Source organism: Ciconia boyciana, chromosome 5 (genome assembly GCF_034638445.1).
Source record: "Ciconia boyciana chromosome 5, ASM3463844v1, whole genome shotgun sequence".
Lineage (NCBI taxonomy): Eukaryota > Metazoa > Chordata > Aves > Ciconiiformes > Ciconiidae > Ciconia > Ciconia boyciana.
This window is the reverse complement of record NC_132938.1, coordinates 54,143,834-54,166,750: the sequence shown is the minus strand read 5'-3', so window position 1 is coordinate 54,166,750 and position 22,917 is coordinate 54,143,834. Positions and strand designations below refer to the sequence as shown.

The following is a 22,917-nucleotide window of genomic DNA, read 5'->3' as shown; positions in this document are numbered from 1 at the left end:
ATGTTAGAGACAGATTTCCCCTTCTTTGCCACTGCAAAGTTAAAAGCTCTGACCCCGTAAATCTTTTAAGTCCTTAGACTCATGAGCTAATGGTTAAAAACTCATGGTTAAAAACACAAGACCAATCATAAAAAATGATAGGCAAAAATCTGCTTTTTATTTGTCTAAGAAAATGCTGTCAAACACTGCAAAAAATTTACATAGCACTCCCTTGTACTTACTGCCTCTCTAATTCAACTGATAACAAAAATTATACTCCATACATGAAAATGCTTATTACGTATTTCAGTCAGCCACATTACTGTGTGGATTTACCACAAATTAAGACCTCAGTTATTTAAGAAGGCTCCGAAAGCATTTCTGCTGCTTTCTGTAAGACAGAGAAATGAACATAAACTGATGGCAAAAGTAATAGTCCTGAAGTAACGTTCACTTTTGAAAAGTCTGTTTGTTCTTCCTCTGAAGTCTGTACTGTTAAACATCGGCATAACGGTTCTGCCCTTGAAACATTTGCAGTCTGACCAATTTTGGAGTCATTCACAAATGCTGAGCTAGAAGCAAGTGCCACGGAAAGGTAGCAAGCACCTGTGCAAGGAGTATTTTTAACCTCAACATTAATTCCCAAAGCAACTGGAAAAAGCTGTAGGACCCCAGCTAGTACTACAACTCGGAGGAAGAACTGGTACTTAAACTGACAAATACTCACCAGTAAGACTGGATTTGCTTTGTCAGGCACTCCAATGCCTTGTCAGTCATAACCATTCAATTACTGACTGAATGAATAAACAGCAGTAGGACCAAACCACAGATTGTTCATGGTCAGGAAGAACTAAGTTCATGTTTAGGCTTTATTGCTCATACAATCTTGCCTAAAGAACTGCTCTACTGTTTGCACTCTGCCTTTTACGCTCATGTTTAAATAAATAGCGCTACATTAAAAAACATTATTTAAAAATCAAAGGAAGTCAAATGCAAAAACATTTCCAGTCCCTGAGTGTTTTACATTCAAAGAGTCACCCTTCCTATGTAATAACCTGGCCACTAGTCTTCATGTGGATAGATTTCTCAAAGTTGTTACAATGATCCAAAAAGCTCATCGTAATTGGGCTTACAGATATAGTTATGCTTCAGAAGGTGATGCTATGCACAAGTGAGGAAAGAGATGAGTGATGCAGTGAACAAACTGGATACTTGCAGCAAGCCTGAAAGCAAGCTAAGCATTACAGTATGTGGAACTGATGGGGCTTGGCAGAGCTATGAATGAAGCAAGAGAATCAAGAGAACAACATGGCTTAAGAACAAAGTAAAAACCAGATTCTGAGAAATTTAGCTCATGTAGCAAAACAGAATAACAATTTGCAGCAAGACAGCTGAACGTGACAACAATCAAGACAGCAAGTCACCTTTTTCAAAATGGGAAATGTAAACCCAGTACAGAAAAATAATAAGCTGACAAAATAATTCTCCTAATAACACAGTGTAATTTATGAACAGATGTTTTACAGGAATAAGCTAGAAAGTTATAACAGGATGCTTTTTTTTAAAATAAGAATTATTATGACGTTATTCTTCAGTAAGGCTCATGCCACTTTACCTTCGTTCCTAAGATTCATAAACATTTCTAGTTCGGAACAGATAGAAAGCTAAAAATTATGTCGCTGTCAGCTTTGGTAACTTTTCCACTAGCTTTGTCATAATACTAGAATTTGGCTTCATAAAAGTTAATACTTGAGTCTAACAAAGTGTTTCTTTTAACTTATATACACTCAAATAATGGAGTGCAAGATTTTGTATACTTTAAGGTATATAAAAATGTATGTTTTAGCTGACAGTAAAATAAAACTTCTTATATTATCTTGAAGAAAAAAGTTACCATAAAGGCTTCTTCATGAAATTCAAAGGGGCATATTTTCAGCAACATTGTGAAAATGAATTCTTCTTGAACAAGAAGATACTAAAATTGATGTACAAAACAGCACAACCGATGATATATAAATTAGCACGCGCTTGATCAGTTACACACTTCCAACATGCATATATAGTTACATTCAGGAACATTTATTAATATCTTAGTAAATCTCTTAGTCATCTGCTGATGACTTTTCAGGGCAATCTGAAACTTGTCCCTCAGCTGAATTCCACCAGATCAATGCAAAACACATCCAGAATACAATTTAGTTGCTTCACTCTATAACTGCACAGCTAACTTAAGATTTGCTAGCCCTCAAATTCTCAAAGTTAATAATTACAAATTGTACTTGACATCTAGCTCACTAAAATGTATTATGTCCAATTTTTTTTAAGATAATACCATCCTTAACTTTAAAAAAATTGAGATCTGAGGTATAACTGCAACTGTTCATATATGAAGAAATGTGTCAAGAATCCAAGTCCGTCATAGCTATCCAAATAATTGAAATATGTGCCTGTCCACATGCATTTCACCAAACTTCATATCACAATTAGTATGCTGTACTTGGGGCTCTTTTAGACTTCTCTTCAAGGTATGGGTCACGTTCCCTATATATGTCGTACAGTATTCGGCTCCTTCTGGGAGCTACTACAAGCAAATAGGAACAACTTTATGATGGGTTATTCCCAGGCACCCAGCATTGGTTCAGCTTTCCCACACACACACTGATTTTGGAACAAAAGCGGTTTGAGACCGAGCCCTTTTCAACCCAAAGACATATGACCCATCACCATCAGCCCAGGAGGAAGAGCTAACCACCATGGAGTCACTGTTCTTAAGGAAACAGCAAAGGCATTTGGAGCAGGGTAGGCAGAGTAAGAATGGGACTATGATCCCAGAAAAAGAAGTGTTTCTACTACTCATGCATATTCAGAAGAGAAGAAAATAATGTAAAAATCAAAACAAGGTTTCTGACTCCTCCCTGTAACTACAAAAGCATCCTTTACGGTGGGAGGAAAAAAAAAGGAGAGTCTGCTTTTTGTTGTTTCTAAAGGCATCTTTGGAAAACCCTGGCTTTGATACAGGGAATGGCCGGTGGTAAACAAACTCCTTATTAGTCTGAACTGGAAAGGGAGAACAACCTACCCCAGTGCCAGGAGCCCTGCATCCCAGCCAAGCCGATCTGATGCATCGATAACACCTGGTGAAAGCCTCAGGTAGCTGTTGACCCCTCCAGTTTGAAAACCCTTCTGCAGCTGAATGTCACCGAGACATAGCACATACTCCTTTTATTCAGTATATCTCCCAAGCTGCATGACCCAGCACTGAGCAATTCCATCACCTCTCTCCAGAGTTTTCCACTGAACTGCTCCTCAGAGGGTCATTTCTACCTCGCTCGTAACTCTTTTATGCCATAACAGCACAGGCAGGCCTGCAGGGTAAGTACAAACTTTGTCCAGGGATGGGACCTGACCTCACTCCACAACAGCTGTCTGAAGTGTCAAGGGGGTAAGAGGGCTCTCCAGTCAGTGCAAGTACCTGCAGAAGCCCACTGAACACCAAGAAGAGTCAGGCCTAGGATAACGCCAAGGGTGAGATACCATTTCCAGCTGCAGAGGGATGTGGATCTGCAATGCTTGAAGAGCACAGTTAGCCAGCAAAACAAAGGCTCCGTTCAAAAGCATTTGCATGTATAAAGAAGCTGATGAGTCGTTTTGATGCTCACAGAGATTTCTGTGGACCAAGACCTGTCAAAACAATTCTGTCTTTTGTATAAACTCCCAGGAAAATCAGTAAATTTTTATTAGATTTAAGTAACATTCATCACTCTTGCTATAGCAAAGCATCAAGAGCAACTAACTTTCCATTCCCAGATTTTAGCATAGGTACTACACAGGGAGAAAAAACAATCAGTGATACTTGAAAGTATTTTACTTCATCTGATCACAGAATCAGAGAATCGGATAGGTTGGAAAAGACCTTTAAGATCATCAAGTCCAACCATTAACCTAGCACTGCCAAGTCCACCACTAAACCACATCCCTAAGCACCACGTCTACACGTCTTTTAAACACTTCCAGGGATGGTGACTCAACCACTTCCCCGGGCAGCCTGGTCCAATGCTTGACAACCCTTTCAGTGAAGACATTTTTCCTAATATCCAATCTAAACCTCCCCTGATGCCACTTGAGGCCATTTCCTCTTGTCCTATGGCTTATGACTTGGGAGAAGAGACCAACACCCACCTCACTACAACCTCCTTTCAGGTAGTTGTAGAGAGCAGTGAGGTCCCCCCTGAGCCTCCTTTCCTCCAGGCTAAACAACCCCAGTTCCCTCAGCCGCTCCTCATCAGACTTGTGCTCTAGACCCTTCACCAGCTTCGTTGCCCTTCTCTGGACACGCTCCAGCACCTCAATGTCTCTCTTGTAGTGAGGGGCCCAAAACTGAACACAGTATTCAAGGTGCGGCCTCACCAGTGCCGAGTACAGGGGCATGATCACTTCCCTAGTCCTGCTGGCCACGCTATTTTTTTTTTAATACAAAAAATATAATATATAATATGAAATATAATAATAATATAATAATATAAATATAAATAATAATATAATAATATAATGATACAAAAATATCATATATAATATGATATTAGAGTGCTTAACACACAACCTAAAGCTAAGTTTCTCAAACAATCCTTTGTAACACTAAGCCCCATAATAAACACTTACAAAAATGAACAAAATAGCTGACAATCAACAAAATGTTTGTTTTGTTTTAATTAACAATTACAGTGGAAGAGAAACAGAAAATACATAAGGTTTTCTCAAACGCTATTAAGTATCTTCATGAACATGGCATATATAGCATGTTCATCATACTAGAAAAAAAGTCAAAAAAAGACAAATGAGAAACCCTCTTCACCACCAAGAGAGGAGCTACACCACTGTGTGGGGGAAAGTGTTATTGTACAGTAGCTCATATGCACGTTATAATTTTGAAACATGCTGACATGTCACACACTACACCAGACAAGCGGCTTGGCTATTGCTGCTTGCACTGAATGCTGGATTTGCTGAATGTAAACACACGTATCAGTGGTTCTATACCTTGAGATCGCAGAAAGTTGATGTTGAGAGTCCCAACTGACTGGATTAATTTTGTCTGCGGCCAAGCATAACACCGCTTTAGAGGCTCACACTCTATCAAGGGAGAAATTCTAATTGGATCTAACAAAGGGCTCACTGCTTAGGCACATGTGTTAGAAAATAGTTTCCACATCACATAAACTTGCTACTAAGGAGAATTATAAAAGGACATTTTCAGAGCTCTGGAATAATGATACAATATATTACATACATTGCTTTCAAGTATACCGCTTTCAGGAAAGTATCATGTAAGTTATGAATAATGCATTTACTCGGGTAACAGCAGGTATGGTGAACCAAGGCCGTATTCAGACACCACTACTGGCATTCATTTGTGCTACGCTTTACTACAGGAAAGTGTGGTGGAAGATGCTTCACAATGGAAATATCAGAATCTTAAATATTTAATCTTCAAAATGATGCAGTAGAAAGGAAGAGGTGATAAAAGGATGATGAAAAACAATCTAAGGAGCTATGAGGGCGGAAAAAGCAAACATTTAAATTGTGGGAACAGAAAAAAAAAAACATCTCAATCTCCCACTAAAGCCATCTTTTGTGCCCCTCTCCAGCTCCCACTTCTGTAACAGGCATCTTGGTCTTCCTGACTAAATGTGCGGAATACCAGAATTACTAGTTGAGAGTACCATGCTGCTACTAAACCCACAATGCTAAGCCCATCAGCCTTTCTTCACCAATCCATGCCTCTCTCTGCTCATGCATCTCTCCCATCTATTCTCCAACTGGAATAAGCCTACCTGGACACCCCCTCTGCTTCAGCAACACGGGAGGGAAAGGTTGGCAAAGCAGAGCACAGGAGAATCCCCCACCATCATTGCCCAAAATCTTCAACATTATCACAGTAGTCCATAACATCTTAATACTTTTTTTTGGTAGGAGTACCAGGAAGGATTCAGAGTTTATCAAATATGATTTGACACCATGATATCATGTAGTTCTATTATAATTAGTCTATCTTTTACCTACAGTCACTTTAGTTATGCTCAGAAGTTGGGTACAGCAGAGAACCTGGGCCTGTACACTTTGCAAGCTAGACCCTATGGTTGAGAGTTGCAATGTATGGTGTGAAGCAAATGTATGGTGTGACAAGTCAGGTATCTAGAAGTCTGAAACTTCCGAGAAAACAAACGGATTGTCTAGCTGCAAGCAACTTATAATAAATTTACAAGAGAAAGTTTTTACATTATTTAGAGTTGCCACCATTGATTTGTTCTCAGTAGCATCTAGCCTAGGAGCTCCCCTTATCTCAGCAAAGGGAAGGGTGTTCCTGACCCCAAGACATGCTCCTGATTATGATGGGAGAAGGAGAATACTGAATCAGACTGACCAGGGAGAAAAAAAAGCAGGTACTGTAAAACCAGGACATGTTCTGCTGGGAAGCCTCGCTACAGCCACCCCCCATGGTCAGGGGTCACTCCTGCACCACGTAATACTAGTCCCATGCTGCTACCACTGGAATTTCAATAATGTGGACACACATACAGACAGACCAATTAACCTTGGTGGGGGGGAGGAAAGGCAAAAAAGAAAGCACATCACACCAGAAATCTTCTGATTTGGCTCTGGACTGAGGACACTGGCCACTGAAAATAGATCTTCATTTTGCATTTCCTTGCCCTTTGTCCACATTAGCCCACCAGCTACCCGACTCGCATTCCCTACCCTACTGATGAGGAAACTCACACTGGTTTTGGCTGGGATAGAGTTAATTTCTTCATAGTAGCTCATATGGTGCTGTGTTTTGGATTTGTGATGAAAACTGTTGATAACACAGAGATGTTTCAGCTATTGCTGAGCAGTGCTTACACAGAGTCAAGGCCTTTTCTGCTTCTCACCCCACCAGCGACTACACTGGGGGTGCACAAGAAGCTGGGAGGGGACACGGCTGGGACAGCTGACCCCAACTGACCAAAGGGATATTCCATACCATATATACCATGCTCAGCAATAAAAGCTGAGGAAAGAAGGAAGGAAGGGGGGTACATTTGCAGTTATGGTGTTGGTCTTCCCAAGTATCCATTAGGTGAGATGGAGCCCTGCTTTCCTGGAGATGGCTGAACATCTGCCTGCCGATGGGAACTAGTGAGTCAATTCCTTGTTTTGCTTTGCTTGCCTACAACACAGCTTTTGCTTTACCTGTTAAACAGATATACCTCAACCCGTGTTTTCTCACTTTTTCCCTTCTGTTCTCTCCCCCACTCTGCTGGGGGGCAGCGAGCGAGTGGCTGCATGGGGCTGCACTGCCCACCGGGGTTTGCTTACAACAAAACATCACTACAAACCTTCCCACTTAGTGCCTTGCTGCAGCTACATCTGCCAAGAAGCAAATAAGTAAAAACACATGTGAAGAGTGACACTAGCTTTGCCTGCCCCAGCTAACATAGCAAAACAAAGGCTAAGAGGGCATTTGATTGCTGTCTACCAGCATATCAAGGGAGGAGCAGGAAGACACAAACAGCAGAGAGGAAAAAGCAGCATATATGCTAAGGGCAATGTCAAGCATTGTGCGTGAACCAGTTGTGATAATGTTCAGGTTGGAGATGAAAACAAAGGTCCTCATGGGTCCACAGCTCGGCATCAGAAAACACCCTCCTCACAGGAGAAACAGAAAGCAGACATTCAGCCTTTAGAAGAAGAAACTTGCTACTTCTACAAAAGGAATTGTATAGTCAATGAAAAGGCAGAGAACTGGAAAGTGACCCAGGAAGTCTCACTGGTCTGCTGCCAGGAAAGACAAACAGAAGCCCAGAGCATGAGGAGCTCCTCTAGGTAGCTTCTGATGGAGCAGTCAGCTTCTAATTAGGATTCCTCAAGAGAGGAAGGAATTAATCTCAAAAGCTTATTTTGATGTTGGGGGCCCTAAACCCTAGTAGAAGGCATAGTTCAACCTCTGCATCTCAAACCATTCCTAAATAATAAAAAATTAAATAAAAAGGAGTGGGACTCTTGCAGAGATCAAATAAGTATTTCATTTAAAAATGTGTAATTTATCTCTCATGTATCCACCTGCAAGCCCTAGCATTATTTTGATACCTCAAGGAAAAGGACCCTGGATTTACAAGTGTTCATCGCTCTGCATTAAAACACCTTAATGTTAGGATAGGACAAACTGAACTGTCTTCAGGAGGGTCCATTTCCCACCACTGACTACATAGAAATGCTAGAGAATTAAAGTTAAGTGAGATGAACCCCAGTTACAAATGCAGTGGCACAGAAAGGAGAAAATCAAATGGACAGACCCAGACACAGTTTTCCCTGTCAGAACAGGCCAATAAAAAACCTAGTAAGTAAGAAAGATAATAAACAAGGACTTCACTGGCAGTTAAGGTGTGAGAGTCTAAGCTCCTAACTTTACTGTTATACTTAGTAAACCACCTTCAAGTGAATTACAAACTCACTTTATTTCTTTAAACTTCAGAGGAGAACTAATTCCCAAATTCATGGGTGAAGCACAGTAACTAATAGCTCATAAATTATAATAATGATTTTTAACATCTCTCTCTTCTGTAGCCCTTAAACAAGATTTCATTTTGATTTTATCCAGATATTCTTCATCAGTGTTCTCAAGCCACTCTGGAGTGGAGCTGTGACTCACCCATGCCCCCGAGCTTGTGGCTGCTTTCACCAGGCTGCTCTAGCGTTGGGGGGGTTGCAACGCCGAGCAAGCCAAGAACTCCCCAGGAACATTACACACACAGTGCTAAGCCTTTCCTACCAACCTAGCGAGTGGGAGTTGAATTATCTTGTCTAGGGGTTTCTCGTTTTGCTTTGAAACATAACGTTCAGACAAAGACTTCCTTGGGCTTCACAAACAGAGATGGAGGTAAAGGAGTGGTAAGACAAGGTTTTGGCTTGCCAAATGAAATTATGGTCCTATTAAAAAAAACAAGCAAGCAACTAATAAGAGCCCAATGACATAATATAAACATCTTAGTTTCCTTCAGTAGATTAAAGGCAGTTCATAAAAGAACTCGGAAAAATAGCAAAAAAAACCCCCAAGATATACCTCCACCTCATGCACATTTAAAACCTAATTTTAAACTTTTCCACTGCTTTTTTTTTTTAATAGACAAAAATCCTTTAGAAAGGATCATAGAGAAAGGTAATATAAATATCAGTGCATGTTCTAAAGAAATAAGTGAACTGTGTTCAGGGCAACATGGAAGCACTCAAACCAGCACCAACATTTATCAAGTACGCTGCTCATTTCTCCCTTTGATACTCTAGTGTTATTTTTCCTATAAGTCCATGTAAACTTTGAAGTTTTGCACAAGATCTTGAAAGAAATATAGAGCCTAACCAGCTGCTAAGTATGATTCTCTAGCTAGTGATTTCCATGTATATTATATAGAAAGCATAAGAGAGAATAGGTTGAGCAATGTAAAAAGCCAACAGCGAAACTTTGAAAATTTATACTAGGTAATAGCATCTGTAGTCCAACACTTGTACCCTGTAGTCCAGCACAATGATAAAAAACAGTGTCCAGCAGAACAGCTGGAGTCCACTGAAAGAGAGCAAAGCCAGCATTTGAAATAGGATTTGCTCTGGATATGCTCAAGTTGTATGAAACACACTTTCACATCCACAGTAAACCTCTAGTAACAGCTAGTCCATTAGATGATCCATCATTTTTTGAAGTTTTAGAAGATCAGAGGCAAGAGAACTGGATAAAAAGGGTGTTACCAAAGAGAAGATAAACCTGCAAGACAACATATCTGAAATGACACAACAACAAAACCGCTTTGCATATATGGGATGTGCTTGACATACAGCTATAACTAAAGGTTGTATCTTTTATCTCTTGTCTGCAGACCCTCACAGGGAATTCATACGCGCACAAAGCATACTGCCCGTTTGGCCGTAGCACAGGCAGCCCGCGCACTCATACCCCCACGCAGGCTGGGCGAGCATCCCTGTCCGCACCCATCCTGAGCCACAGGAGGTTCTTTTGCCAAAATACTGCCTGCTTTCCAGAAGTAGTCAGTGACATGGATGCAGCACCTGATGCTAAATTAAATGCAACTTCTGCTCTGTGAAATGGAGTAAAACCATGTAATCTGCATCAAGCTCAGTGTCATGTATCTAGCAGGCGTTAAACTACACACAGAAAGGGACCACCTGAATCTGCTCCTTGTAAAAACACCTTGCCTGTGGAAAAATTGCAGAGCGACATGAGACAGCAGATAAGCTCTGGCATGCATGCAGCAGCATTCACTTAAAGTGACCAGTCGCAACTGCAACATGGAAATACAGAGGGGATGGGTATATAAACACACCGCAATAAAAAAGGGTTTGAATAGGTTACTGCGTTCAAGGTAAACGTTTGATGAATGCAGTGGAAAAGCAACGTATCAAAATGAAAAAATTGCTAATGGAATTGCTCTGGTTTACATATCTAACATTTCCTTGCTCTTCAGACTGTTTTTAAACACTCATCCTGAACCATCTCCTAAGGGAGAAAAGAGAAGAATTCAGTCAACGTTGTACTTAAAGTCATGCATGAAAGTTAATAGGATTAAGGTCCAAAGTAAATGTTATTTTCACAGCTAACAAACTACAAAACTGCAGTGTAATCAGTGAAAATGAAAATTATTTTAAAACTGATGAGTGGAAATTGTGCTCTTACTAACTGTAATCCACAAACTGCTAAGGTTTTGCAGATAAGGAAAGAAAAGTCAGTAGACTTCAATACAGCCAAACTGAATTCTGTAGAGAGGAGATAAGTGTCCTCCTAGGTGAGCTCTATCTGTACATAGCCTACACCATTAAATACTGGAACACAGTCAGAAAGTCAAACAACCACTGAGCAGCACCAGCCTAGCATCCGGCACTACAGAAGCACAGAAAGCTTGGAAAATTCAGAGAGTAAGAACAAAAAGCTGCTTAAGGGCTGAAGAACTGGATTTATAAGGGGAGATTAATAGTTGACTATGTACCAGATTGAATAAAAGATGACATCAAGGTGTCAAAGCAATGTCTTCAGGCAATCAAAAGCACCTCACAAAAATAATTTGAGCATGCAAAACCAGTAAATGCTATAGGGACCAGAAAAAGGGTCTGCAGGTGACTGATGTTCTTTAAAAACACAAGCTTGTTCCCTGCAATTGCTCCTTGTATTCTCAAGTGAGTGCAGACAAAGACAGAGGAGGGAGAGCTTCCCATACCCCAGCACTAGGTGATGCTTCTTCAGAGTGGGGGAGTTCAGATGTCTCCACCTCTCTCTCAGAAGTGGATTTAGGACATAGCAGGAAAAAGCAGGAGGAGGGAGCTAGTTTTCTGAAAACAAAAGTGGGCATCTATGGAATAATAAAATAAAGGCTCCTTTCCACCTGCAGGAAAGTGTTAGAAGGCAAGAGGATGCACTCCAAGAATTTCTGGGTCATAAACAGGAAGGGTCTCTAGAATTATTCAGACTCTAAGTTTTGGTGTGTTTTAAAATGGGAAACTACAGAGTATTTTACCCATAACTACAGCAATTTGCACATCCTAACAAAAAAAAAATTTAACTTTTTACATTGCTGCTTCTATTGTGATTCATTTCCACAGCTGATGATAGAAGAACTGTAACTGGGAAAAGCTGATTAAGGGAAAATAAACAAGGCAAATGACACTGCACCCTCTCAAGGTCTGTAAAAATAACCAAGTGAGCTTGTGTAATTTCTGTATTTTCAGACTTTTTGGTCAAATGGAATAGGACACTGGAAAATATACCATATGCACATACCTGACAGTAGCAGAGTGAGGAATTTCATTATATCCATTAAGATGAAGTTAGCCCTCCTTCCCATCAGCAGTTTTGAAGATTTCTGAATAGCTAAGGATGCTTGTTTCCCATGAGTTTAAAGTAGTTTATTCATCATCATTCAAGTCTCTCAGTGTATTTTTTGGATAAAAACATATTTTATAAGTCTGTTAAGAAACAATGACCTTCCAGTTTGTGATGTCATTTGCCTCTTTTGGCAGGGTCATTTTGAACTGAACAAAATCATCTGTTGCTTTCATTTCAGACCTTTCATATAATCTGCTGCCATTCTTTCCTTGTAACTCATGAGCACAACATCTGCAACTCCATCACATCAAGTACCCCTTCCTCCTGCTGCTGAGCACAAGGGCAACCTTCTAACTGATTGCTGCAGGGTCAGGTTTAAGGACTAGACCTTAAATCTGAATAAACATGTTTAGCCGAAGATCAAGTAACTGCTAGGTCTGTTAAATTTTCGATGTGAAAAGTCTCAATTTGTCAGTCTCTCCCAGTGCCCGGCACCCTCAAGTCTACCTTCTCTCAGTGACAGTAAGATGGCAGCACCCCACAAGCTTAGCTATAAGGACTCCAAAAGTCAAAATGAAATTCCAATGAGACAAAGAGACATTCCCATGTTTACACAAACATATCTGGTAGGTAAGGTTAAAAGCTGTTTGGTAAAGTTCTCTCTAGATAGTTTTTAAGCAAACTACGTACACACACTCCATATCATAGCCTGCTTTCCTAAAAAAAAAAAAAAATATATCTATCTATAAGGCTTATAATCCTCACCTTTGTCATTTACCACCTCTTCTGTTCTTCCCTCCAGTAAGTGTTGAACCATACAGCCCACAAACTAAATCTAACAAGAAGAGAATACCCCAGACAGAACTACCATGAAATTCAGCATAGAGGAGAGAAAACCAAAGTTCTTCCATCCTGAATGCAAGACTGCATCATGAGTTCCACAATCACGTCTTCTGCTCTGTGTTTAGCAGCCTGCTAATGAGGTTTTAGGGAGCAGTCCATCATAACACAGGAAGAGGAATAATTTCTGCCAGATAGGTTCAATTGAATTACCTAGATAAACCTTTCTCAAGCTGCTCACAGACATGAAATTGACTGAGAAGTATCAGTTTTGTTTGTTCACTACTATTGCTTTTATGTATACAATTATGGCAATTTGATTGAAGTTTTTTGTGAAGTCTTATGCAATGTATTTCAAAGAGACACTTCACATATTAGCAGTCTCCTGATGACATCTACCAGGTACAGTTTAGTGCAGCCTCTTGTTTTATTTCCATGAGCGAAGGACCTAGTGGAAGTGTACATCAGTTACCTTAAGGTGGTTATGGAAATCTAATCCCATTTTAGATTTCCTACATCAACTGATAGGGTAAGCCTTATGTTGGGGTTAGTACAAGTGGGGAAGGACAGAGACACTACACTTGAATTCCACGTGCGGCACGATTCCCTAGAGTTACCTGTAAGACCAACTGAACCGCACATGGGAGTTGCTAGTCTACTTCATCCAAATGATGCATTTACTAACTTGCCACTCGCACTCCATGACTATGAATTCTCAGTTCAGACTGGATCCCTCACACCTTTCTGGGGAGGATCATAAATATAGAGAGAGGACAAACAGTGATTGTAACAAATGTCAGCTAGTCACTTGAAATGGGATCCCTTGGGGGATCTCCTGAGCACTGATACCTCTGCCCACAAAAACCAAGTAACCCAAAAAAAAAACCAACTTGAAGTTAAGCTGACTGATGCAAATCTGCAGTTATCTAGGCTTCAAAAAGACCAAGCAATACCAAGCTTTATTTGAAAAATCTGAGGAAAAAGATGGACATCTTCAATAAGTAATAAACATATTAATCTTGTTAGTCAGTCAGTTGGTCAGCTGGCCCCAGCAGATGTTGATGACCACCTACAGAAAGCACACAATGGTATCAAGAAGCACTAATTTGAGAGCAAACACTCCTCAAAGAAATATTATGACCAGATGTTTGAAAGAAATTCTAAATCTTTTCAGGCATGAAGAAAAAGTAGGGGTTTGAAAAAATCTCAATACTCAAGGCAGACAGGAATTTATTGAGAAACTCTCAAAGCAAAGAGCTCAACATGATTTGTATTCTCACTAGTGTGAGGCCCTATTTCCTGGACAATTATAATATCAGATGGACCCCTATGAAAAACAAACACTGCAACTTTAAAGATAAAGCGGAGAATAACACTCATGGAAACTATCTCCAGGATGGTTTATATATACTATAGTAACATTACTGAAGGAATGCTATGGCTCAAAGAATGAAGAAGGTTTACATGGGCACAGTTCACAGACTTTGCAAATGCCAGCCCATCAGCAAAATGTAGTAGTCACAGAATCTGCATTTATCGGAAAAAACTCAGTAAAAAGAGCTCAGAAGTGCAATGGAGGACCCAGTCCAAGCATTACTTTCAAAAGCAGATCAAAAGGAAGCGTGCGTGCCTCAATTTTGATTAGAAAAGGAAAATGACTGAGGTAAAGCCCACATGACAGTTCTCTGTGCCACAGGGGATTGCCTCCACTTCAAACTACCTGAAGACTGCTACAAATAAATGAGGCTTCTCCACACTTCTCATAAAGAAGCAGAATGTATTATTTTGCATATAATTTTTTTGGCCTCAAACAATGGGCACAAGTGAATGCCAGTTCTACCTTGCCAAAAGAGATAAAATAGATTCCAGCTAACTCCTACTGTGCAAAGACTGTTTTCGAGCATGCACTGCATGAAACTGTCAAGCAGGAATTTGGAGACATTCCCCACAACGATAACCTATTAAGTCTGGACCAGCAACGACAACTGATACAAATGGAAGTTCCACCACCGAGGTTATGCATGCAATCTGGTCACATCCTCACACCATACTGCCAATGAGACCATCGTGGGCACGAGTCTTGGGGAAAGACCCCGTGTGCATGAGCTGCCATGTACTCTGGTCAGCTCCTTGATCTAGATGCTGACACATCCAGGTCTCTGGAGAATAAAGCAGAGTGGACCCATCACCCTGTAGAGGTGGATAGATGCAGCACTAATGCCAAAACGTTTCTTTGAACTTCTGAAATCTGTATCAGCGAGCACCAATGCACACAGACTCAAGTGCATAGAACTAAGCCAGCCACAAAACTGCAAAAACATGAGTGTACAAGATCATTTTAACATGAGTATGTGGAAGAAGAATATTCTGTTGTTTGACATACACTCCTAGTTTCTTTTATGCACCTTAGAGTGTATCTGTCATTGGTTCACTGATGAACAGGATTGTATTATTTGTATATGGTACACTTAAGCAAGAATTAAAAGTTATGTTTATCACTGTGTCAAGAACCTTTCTTGATTAATGAACATGTAAAACAGCTGCTATAAACAAGCATTTATCTTCTGATTGGAGAGTACTATCATTAAATGCCATGATTACTGCCACTAAGCTAATATTCAACAAAAGTTTTCATACTTGTGCTGGTTTTGGCTGGGATAGAGTTGATTTTCTTACTAGTAGCCAGTACAGGGCTATGTTTTGGATTTGTGCTGAAAACAGTGTTGATAACACAGGGATGTTTTCGTTACTGCTGAGCAGTGCTTACACAGAGCCAAGGCCTTTTCTGCTTCTCACCCCACCCCACCAGCGAGGAGGCTGGGGGGGCACAAGAAGCTGGGAGGGGACACGGCTGGGACAGCTGACCCCAGCTGACCAAAGGGATATTCCACACCATATGGCGTCATGCTCAGCATATAAAGCTGGGGAAGAAGAAGGAAGGGGGGACGTTCAGGGTTACGTGTTTTTGTGTTCCCAAGTACCTGTTACATGTGATAGAGCCCTGCTTTCCTGGAGACGGCTGAACACCTGCCTGCCCATGGGAAGGAGTGAATTAATTCCTTGTCTTGCTTTGCTTGCAAGCGCAACTTTTGCTTTACCTATTAAACTGTCTTTATCTCAACCCACGACTTTTCTCACTTTTACTCTTCCCATTCTCTCCCCCATCCCACCGGGGGGGAGCAAGCGAGCGGCTGGATGGGGCTTAGTTGCCAGCTGGGGTTAAACCACGACAATACTACACAAGCTGCTGAAAATTTTGACACCAGTTTATTTGGCAACAAGCACAGCAGTTGGCTGCTTTTGTTCAGGGAGGAATACTGTGGAAAGAGGGGGAACCTGGGAGGGACAGAAGAGGCTACAGCAGCTGGAAGAGAACTGAAATAGTGCAGGAAGAAGGGGAGGTAAAGTCACTTAAATGGAAATAACATTTCTATTTGTTACAGAAATAGCAGAACAGCCTCCATCAATTCATTATTTGATTCATTAAATAGACTGTTCATTTATTTTATTTTTCACTAGTGAATTAAAGAGTTATCATTTGCAACACCTTTTACAAGATATTCTAATTATACTCAAATAAAATAATTTTAAAAAGGTATTTTGTAAGACTTATATTTGTTTTTTATTATTTCTTTCAATTTAGATAATCTAACTTCACTCTTGGAGTGCTAATGTAACAAACTACAGTAAAATATTTAACCCAGATATACAAACATTTCAAAAAAACATCTCATTTGAAAATCTATTTTCCCTTTAAGAGTTTTATGGAAGAAACATCACAAAAATTATTGTACTTAAATGTGGATGCCTCTATTTTAAAAGTGCATGCAACAGCCAATATTGTAGCACACAACTGCTCTTAGCAAAACAAAACTATGCGTGCATCCTCCAAATTATACACGTTCATAGCAATAAAAACCTTTGACTTTATCCTGTCAGCTGTGGTGTATTTTCCTGACATTACAGAAGTCAGATAACTAGAGAAGGAACAGTCTTTTAAAGGATGGTAGTACCAGTTTTAACTGCAAAAACAGCTGTTTATCTCGTTACACATCTAAATCTTGGCCTGCATAGATTAACAAAATGTAAAGGGTTCTCAAGAGCATAAACTGATCCTTGTTTTGCAGTTGAACAAACATTTAGCAGCTCTTCTCTTTCTATAGCTAACCTGTTTTCCTGCTTTAAAAAAAAAGGGAAGGGAGGAGGTGGCAAAACCCACACTAATTATCCTCCTTGTCCAGCCACACATTCTGTCAGAGCCATACTTTTATCCATATCCGAGGACAATAAAGAAAATAAAAGGAGGGGCAAAGACATCCTAAGTTTACAGTCACGTACTCGGTTCCTTTGAAACTGGCTCACAGAGTTTAAGAATACGTGCGAAAGGGTCGACTACATCAGCGCGCTCAGAAAGTCTCCGACATCATCCTCGCCTTCCTGTGCGACAGGCCATCTGCTGGAAAACGCTGCGCCCATAGCCAAAAGCTGTGTGTGGGCTGAAAGGCTGTAGGGGGAAAAAGAAAAAAAAAATGCAGCAAATCCCTGAGATTAATGACTTCACACATGTATCCCTTGTGCTGTGGCCCAGAGCTGTATCCCCATCCCCCCAAAACCACACAGTACTGCCACCACCATCGTACGGTTTCCTTCCTCATTCACCAAAGATTAGTGCGTAGATCTGTCCGTGCCATACGCTTGGCAGTGCCTCACGGTGGGATAAAAATCACCCTAATTACCTTCTCTCAGATACGGGCCCTTTCAAGAATACAGCCCCTGGTCTGACGCTTCACCTTATATACTTCAGGGAAAATACGGAAGGGATAGTGAGATTCAGAAAAGGTTGTTCTGTGCAGAAAGTTTCTCACAACTCTTGACATTCATTTATTATTCATTCCCCACCACCTCTCCTTATTTGACGATACGGCTTACAGACTGCAAGCAGTTTAAGAGGGAGTTTAAAGCTGCTAGCAACCTTTCTGTGATCATTTCCAGTCCCCACAAAAAGAAAAGCCACTGCGTAGTCCATTCTTGCATCTAGAGAGAACAGGTAACTGGATCAACATCTGTTAGAAAGCGCCATATTACAGCCGATTTTTCATGTGCTTTCTCTGAAAAGACAGATCATCACCTGGGATAGTTCAAAGGCCTTGCAAATCCGAATTAAAACTTGCAGTACACAAGCAAAATACGAAAGGTAATTATTTCAGTTTTAAAGGTGTTGACTACTCATACTGCCCAAAGAAGTTAGCAAGCACCAGAGATGCACACGCACGCTTGGAAATCAAGCCAAGAAACTACCAAACCAGTGATGATCAGCCAGCCGTCACCCAGAAAGGACTATCTGGGTTTGCAACTGCTCCCTGGGACAGTAATGCCATTTAAAGGACAGATTCCCTCGCTCCCCCGGACCGACAGGCCAATTTAGGCATGATTTTACTATTTCAGCCCATAGTGGTTTAAGTGAAATAACCCATGCAGATAAAAAAAGATCCATACTGTTCATTACATGATGTCTGCATTATAGCTGTGACATCTACACTTTAAAGTGCAGACTAAATGAAAGGGTCAACACCAGAGCCTGGAATGAAAACAGGAATTGCAGTGCGCATCCTTCAAGGATTTTATTATAATCCTTTCCGATGTTCACTATGATCTCTAACCATTAACAGAACATACAGACAGCTACTGCCTGAAGTAACCTGTCCCTTCTGTCCTCAGCCAATGTGAGGAGCAGAAGCAGTAGAAGTCCTGACCTTCCTCTGCAAACTTTCCTGTGCTTTCTCTCCCCAGGGTTAGGCTGACAGAACTCTCCTTTGGCCGACAACTCACAGGATTTGTGTCACGGTACTGAGGCTGCATTTGTTCACTCAGTCTAGCAGGGATCTGAGCCCCTAGCACCAGTGTACCTACTGGTAACTTGTTAAGCTCTGCATGTTACACCATTACCATCCGTTAGACTATTCACAAGACCAAAACCAAATGCAATAACTTTACAGGACCTCTGCTGGTATCACTGTGTTTGGATCTCCTCTACCCTACCTCATGGGTACCGCCATCCGCTATTTCCAATTAAAAAAAAACCCAGGTATTCTTTAGGACATTAGTTGCGCACACGCAAAAAAAAAATCAAAACCTCTCCATCTCTAGCCTTTGACATCTGTCAAGTACCATTTGAGAGTATTGATTATTCTGGAGTCACAGGGAAAAGAAATTAATTTCTGAGAAAGACAGCATCTTCAACTGTTCATTTCAGTGCTAGCCAGCTAAGCCAAGACACACTTCACAGGAGGATTGCCTCACTTTGCTTGAGGACAGCGAGTGAGGTTCTCTCACATCACGGCTGGGGAAGAGACAGAACAGGGAAGGTGCCTTTGCACTGATGCAGACCAGGCACATTCCCACCACCTGCTGAGAGTGCCGAGGACCCTATTTTTCCAGCAAGAAGGATAACAAGAGCAGCTAGGCACTGCAGCTCCTCAAATGCTCCAACAGTTCCCAAAGCGACTGCCCATTTAGGTCCTTAATTTTATGGCAAAGCACTTCTAAGAGCTGAACTCAGCCTTCAAATCATTAATTTATCCTTAACAGCACTGCTTTTGGTCAATCAGACTATTTACAGTTTACTTTTCACCTTGAGCCAAGTCCAGTATTTAAGTATTACTTGCATAAAAAACACTTCAAAAGGTATTTTAATACATGTAAGACAACTCCTGCCTGTACGCAAAGGCACCACCGACTTCTAAAGATTTAGCTTCAATGATTAAACCTGTAAGAATACACGCATTTACAAAAGTAGAGTCACACAGTTCTAGTTTTTATTAAATTTGCATAAGAGAAAAAAAATGCCAAGAATGGTTTATAGAAACAGCTGAAATGCTACTAAGGAAAGAAAGGACATTGGGACTAATAATTTCAAATATATGTGCAGCATTTGAGAGCAGAAGGGCAGCATAAAAATAGATCAAACCCTTTTGACAGGCTCTCATTTCTTCACACCATTCCAAGTCACGTTGCCTAAACTGGCAAGATGAATCAGAAAAATTTAGTTCTGCACAAAGTATGAAATCTACTCTTTTGCAGAAAGCTAGCAAAACATTTATGCACAAATTAAGCTCCAAGTTAAGTAAATCTGATGGTATTATGCACACACACAGTCAAACAACTCAAGATTCAAGCCTCAAAAAATAAGAATAAACTTTACAACCAAGAGGACTAGAAATTATTCTTTGTGTTGCTTTGCTTTTTTAAAAAAAATTAAAGCACTAATTCTCAACCAATAAATTCCATGAAACCTTAAAAAGAGCAAGTCATAATAAAATTCCACAAGTTCAAAACACAGCATGTGTGTCGTTCAGATCACATATCAGTTCTTGTCAGGAGAGCAAACTTCACTCAAAATTAAACAGTCCTCAAAAATTCCATAATTTAGTTAGAGAAGATTGATTACCCCCGTCAATGGATTTCTGAGTAAAGAAGTTATAAAGGTTATCTTTATTTTCTTTCATTTTTAATTGGAGTAAACTATTGATTTCTGCAGGTCCTCAATCAGCAGCATCCCTATTACACTGAACAGCCCAACAATGCTGCGTAATCCCTGTTGTAAACAATTATTGGGGGGGGAGGGGGGTGTCCGACCTGCTTGTGGAAGCACAAGGGAAACAGACAAGCCTAAACTGTTGTGGTGTGTGGTTATCAGAGAAAAATTAAATTAGCTTCAAGTTAAAACTGTACTCATCCTCCTCTTCAAATGCACAAATATGGATCTGCCTGCTGCTCTAACGGCTGTCAGGAAAAAAAAAATCCCATTCCTTCCATAAAATACAAATATGCATCTGTGTGATGCCATGGCTGCTCACGTACCGCTGGCAAGCATATCTTACTTGCCCTATGTAAAGAGAGTTAACTCCTAGATAACCCCCCAGAGTTTACCATCCATTTCCAATTAATACCAAAACTCTAGAGGAAAATGGTTTTGCTCTTCAGCTATAGTAAAGCTATTACATCTGTACCGAGGCAAACTTGAAAAAGGAGATTAATATCTGTGGGAAGAATGTTTCCTGCCATAAGAAGCTCACTTCATGCAACAGTGATGGGTGTCCCATGAAAACCACTGAGCTAGGTGGACTGTAGTTTGAACACAGAAATCACACCAGCAATGTTAAGTCAAAGCACTTCTTACCATCTCCCAAACAGAAATTATACTAGTATTCTAAACCCTAAACACAACACAGATTCAAAGTTTCACATTCACAATCATTGCAAGGTGCTGAACATAGTAGCCCTGAATGCCTGCCTAGGAACGCTTGTGAATAAAGGAAGGAGACAATACACATTAATATTTTTAAAGATGAAAGTGCAAAGCAGTCTTTGAGTAACTAAAGCCTCATTCTGTCCATCAATGGCAGCAGCTTGGACTCAACCTCATTCTTGACCCAGGGTCTCAAAACATTTGAGAAGGGGTACATGTGTCTGCACCCCACTGACAGAAACTGAGATACAGAGGCTTTGGGGATCGATCCTATGGCATCTCCCTGAAGCAACAGGACCCTGCTCAGCTCAAAGGGTTTCTCCGCTTCGATTCTCCAGTAAGACAAGACCCTACAAGACTTGCCTCTGAATAAAAGAAGTCTACAATGCTTGCACACACTTAATTGTATTTCTGCAGGCTACAAAAGTCTAGCTATATTCATTTTAACAAACCCTACCAGATAGTTATGCCCGAAGAGAAATTCCCTGTTAGGAAAAAAACTGTTCATCCAACTTCAGTAGCAAATGCAAATAGCTAATTAACCTTATCTCCATTACACTGTCCTGACTTTGCAATACATCTGGCACAGAAGCAAGAATTTGTTTGCCTTGTCCAAATCTTCTCACATACGTACAGAGCCTACAATCAACAGGCTCTGAAGCAAATCTGACTATAAAAGATTTAGCCTGTAAGAATACCTATGCCCTCTGCACTGTATTCCATATGCACACTTGTGGATGTCATTTCATCATCACTTCTAACAGGGAAGAGAGAAATTGGCAGACACAAGAAAATTGTATTTGACTATGTGGTTACAAATAAAGCTGTATTTGTGTACTTAGAGATAAAAACAAACTAGCCAAACCCTGTTCATATACACATTATCAATCCAAGGCGAATAAATCTATTATTTCGCCCACCATGGGTTTTTTTTCCACCCTAAAATAAACATGTTCCCAATATACGTACTTCAGCATTTCACGTTTTCATAGGCTGTTTTAAATACAACTATTTTTCCTTAGCCAAAACTGGTAAGGATAAAGGAAAGCAAGTTGGAAAAAAGGTCAGATTATAACAAAATTGAAATATTTATCAGAACAGCTATTTCTGCCAAGGAAGATAATCACAAAGGTAAAGTCTCATTTGATCCTTAATTGACCTGTGTGTTTTTAATTAGGAAGGGCAGGGGGAATTAACCTAGAGCTAATTACGCTCTTGATTCTACAAACCTGCAAGTGCACAATTTTTTTCTCATAAGTATTCCTCAGTGAAATTATGCATGAGCAAATACATTTGTAGCTTCAGGGAATAAGTCTTGAATAACTTAACCTTTTAAAAACTTTTAAGTGGCTGTTTTATAGATATCTCTTATATATAACCCATTTTGTTTTTTAGACTTCACACGTGAAATTCTTCTGAACACCAAACAATATTTGCTTTTGTTTCAGCAAAACAGCAACAGTTATGTTTGCATTAGGAAATAAGTGGTAGTTTTAAAGAATGAACATTTTAAATACCTGTCTTTATTCATCCTGGTCTGTGAAACTACAGCCAAAGCTTAATGACATCAAAGCGTAGAGGTTTGTAGCAATGTATTTTGACTTTAGCACTGAATTAACTTTCCATGCGTAACAAAATCAGTTTCAGGGGAAGGAACTTTCAGACCTGTGTACATGCAGGTCCCTGCATACTACAGTTCACTCACTGCTGGAAAAACTTTCTGGAACATGTAAAAGGGAAACCTGCGCTCACTGATGCTCTCCGCACGCCCACATCGCTACCCCAGTCTCTTCATTACATGCAGTGGTTTGTGCCCATTTCCTCAAACTCTGCCAGCTCTGTGGACCTGTATCTGCAGTCCTGCAGCCACCACAGATGACCCCTAATACCAGCTATACAGGCCTCAAAATCATAATCAAAACTTCTAAGAAAATGCCCTCCCAGCTGGCTGCTGCACCACTAGATGAGGACTTGCTTTACATCCAGA

At 40.4% G+C, this 22,917-nt stretch overlaps 1 protein-coding gene across 9 annotated transcripts in view; it reads right to left on the bottom strand.

The window, feature by feature from the left end:
• BMPR1B (bone morphogenetic protein receptor type 1B) overlaps positions 1-22,917 on the bottom strand; it is a 296,363-nt gene that overhangs the window by 235,644 nt on the left and 37,802 nt on the right. For 6 of the 9 annotated variants that reach the window (XM_072862758.1, XM_072862757.1, XM_072862759.1 and 3 more), the window contains one exon: positions 17,021-17,186. The exons of the other annotated variants lie outside the window; for them this stretch is intronic. The gene's annotated coding sequence lies outside the window, so the exon portion shown is untranslated. The remainder of the gene's footprint in view (positions 1-17,020; positions 17,187-22,917) is intronic. 9 annotated transcript variants of the gene reach the window in all.